Genomic DNA, 3,468 nt, shown 5'->3' on the forward strand with positions numbered 1-3,468 from the left:
AAAAATGAAGCGCAAACTCAATATCTAATCAAATCCATTTCTCATAAAGTACTGATATTGGTACTATAACAAAGAATACTACAGTTAAAAGTTACTAGAATGAGAAACTTAAGACTAAAAGGCTAGTTTGTTCCATATCTCTTTAGCCTCTTCCTCCAATGTTCCTCTTAAAGGAAAAAGTGTCTCTGGATCTTCATCTCGAACTCGAATACTGAGTTCTTCATTCTTCATTTCATTCAGACTCATTTCAACATTTTTCAGTCTCTGCTGCCTCATGCATGCCGCCTGGATGCTCACCCCGCCTGTGAAGGTTCTCTCCCCTTCATCTCTCTAACTTTGCTCTCTCAGGTGTGTATATACATATATATGTAATTAGTTTTTTGTTTTTATTTTATTTTTATGTCTGTTCTTTCACCTTCTCTCCTATTTTGTGGTGTTTTTCTCAGTTCTCACTCAGCTGCCTATCTCTCTCACACTTATATATATATATATGCAACTAATTTTATTTTATTCTACATTCTGTAAAAAAACAGCTCTCATTTAAGTTTTATTATGTTGTTTAGTTTCATTTAAGCAATTATTTTAATATACGTATCATTTTTTTTAGTTTATATATATGTATTAGTTTTAAGTATTATTAGAATATTGATGATTAATATATTGCTAAAAAAATAACATTGTTTATGTGGGGAAATAACAAAAATCAGATTATAATATGCTGAAGTATAATTTGTATTATGAGTTTGAATTAGTAGTTTTCTATGAAGTTAATAAATAAATTAGAATAAAAAACTATGTTATATCTATGAAGTTAATAACTTGATCAAGTTATTGACAATGAAAGCTTGTTTTGTCTTTAAGATTTCGTTCTTGTGGTTTTGTAGGCCACATAGACAATCAGTATAATTCTTGCTTCTAGGAGCTTGTTAAATCTGGAAAAAGCAAAATCGAGGCTCAAAATATATTAAAGGTGCAACACTTTTTACTCCTATACATTGTTTGCATAATTCTCTATATCCAATCCTGTCAAAGGAGATGATTGGTGTTGCCTTATGTAAACTGCATCTCTTCCACCAATTGTTGTAGATGTAACAATATGTGTTCCAAAATTCTCAATAAAACTGAAGAATGAAAGGGAAAAACCAGTGGAATGCCTGTCAGTTTCTGCTGTCCTAACCAAATTGTTCTCAACATCAAAGATAACTGCCTTACATATCCTCAATGTGATAAATACAAAATAATGCCTGCAATCTGGCATTTAAATACTTTATAACAAAAGTTGCGGCACAAGTGATTTTAAGGTGCCATTCCTTCATCAATTTTCATGGGGCATATAAAGTTTGTGTTTTGCAGGTGCTTACTAAATCTCAAAGTGCAAAAGGTGCATAGGCTATTACTAGGGTCACAGCCCCATTGCTCTGTTGAGCAGCACACACCCGAGTTTTTCAGTGCTCTTAAATTTGCATTTTAATTATTTATTTATCAAAGTAGACATTGAAATACCTAATAATTGATAAGGAAGCGCATGTTTATTTCAAAATACTATCTTATTAATTTAGTTGATAATGCACATCTTGTTCAAATGGTGCATCATATCAATAATTTTTCTAAGAACTAAAGTCTTATAAATCACCACAATAAATGAAAGTTCCTCACCTTGCCAATGATGCAGGATCCCAAGAATAAGGAACAACTCGTTTAACTTCCTCAAGCAAAATTAAATTTGGCTTTTCTAGTTTAACTGTAAAATGAGGAATTATGTTACAACCATGGCAATGGATTTGGTAGTTGTCGCATCAACTTGCCAAGAACCAGTGAAATTGAAACATAGCTTCCGATTCTGTTTTGGTTTAGGCTTCTTGGCTCCCTCATTTCCCTATCTTTTTTCAACAAAGATTAAGAAGATTACTCAATTTACTATTCTCCAATCTAAAACATTTTTACTCAACTTACATAACATATGTTCTGGGATGTTATTGTTCTTGGTTCTTAGCCTGCATCTGAAGCTTTGTTCTGCTTTCTTCTTGAAATAGTTTTTATATAAAAAAAAGGAACAGGAAAATTTAAGGACTTATGGATGCCATGCGCAATATGTTTTATGATGGCATTAAGATAATGAAAACCTTGAGGCTCTGGAGACCAACATTGTTAAAAAAAAGTTCACTAATCATTTTGTTTTACTTAGTGAAGATAAAAAATATCATGACATGCTTGGTCTTGGTCCACAGAGATATGGAGTTTTGCTTTGCATAAGTCATTCATTAGTCCTGGAAATCAAACATGCATTCTAGCTTGATTGAAATCTATTAGTGATAATAACTTGGAGTTTAGTCTACTGTAAGTTTTGTTCACTAAAGTTTCCTTGAAATTAAGAGCTTACTTAGTTGCTAATGTAATTTTGTTAACATAGCACCCCACTTGGAGCCTTGTTCATTACTCTAATTAAAACGTGCTATAAGCCAATTTCTTGAGGTTTTTATATATATTTATTTTTAATTGCATTTTTGAAGTATGCTATTAACTTCCAGTTTTGTTGTAGTAGCCATTTTGGAGTCCGTTTTTTAGCACTGTCTCCACGTGTTTCTCGCGCATCCTCTGGTTGTACTATAGGAGCGTTTGCGCCGCCACATACTCCGTGTGAATCTTGGCATTCGCTAATGATTTCTTCAAGTCGCGGAAGCTAGACAGGCTCACAGGCTTATGTGCCGACCCTCCTAGAGAAGCCCGTACTGGCACAAATGAGCCTTCGTGATGAGGAAGGCGAGACTCTTCTCTTAGTCTGGGAGGGTTTGCATTCTTTGAAACCTCGCATGGTAGGCATCCACATGAGGTGTTTGACGAAAGGGACCTGAAAAAGACTCAACTCCTAAGGACCTGCCACAAAGGGAGGACAACTTATCGAAACATAGTTCAAGGACAGAGGTACCGACCCTGGCAAAGACTAGGAGTAGTGCCAGATTGGTCTGCATGGGAAAGCCACTTGTCCAGAAAAAGTGGTCTTTGTAGTTCTGTTTATGGCTCTCGTTTCCGCTCGAAGCCTTATAGGACATGCTCAGGTATACATACTTCATCAAAGTATAGTACCTGTCATGATTCCCCTTATTTGGGCAAGCTCAGAAGCTGAATACGTAAATGATCTCTGCTAGAGAAGGGCAGGCCAGTTTCTCCTCTTGTATAGAATGAAGAGTCCTGCTAACAACCGATATATGTTCGGGGATAGTTGGAGAGGAGCTATGCCGACGAACTTCAGTTCGTCGGCATAGTATTGGTGGAGTGGTAGCATGGCTCTCGCCTGGAGGTGAGAAGCGCTCCACGCTTCAAGGCCATGGACTCTCTCGTGCACCCTCTCATTCTCTCTGGACAAGTGCACCAGCATGTCCTGAGTTTCCACTTGGAAGTGAGATATACTCTTGTTAAGAGCGCCCCGGTGTCTCAACTTACTTGGGAGCTCCTCCGCCTCGAAGACAT

The sequence above is a fragment of the Humulus lupulus genome, chromosome 2 (assembly GCF_963169125.1).
Source record: "Humulus lupulus chromosome 2, drHumLupu1.1, whole genome shotgun sequence".
Classification (NCBI taxonomy): Eukaryota; Viridiplantae; Streptophyta; class Magnoliopsida; order Rosales; family Cannabaceae; genus Humulus; species Humulus lupulus.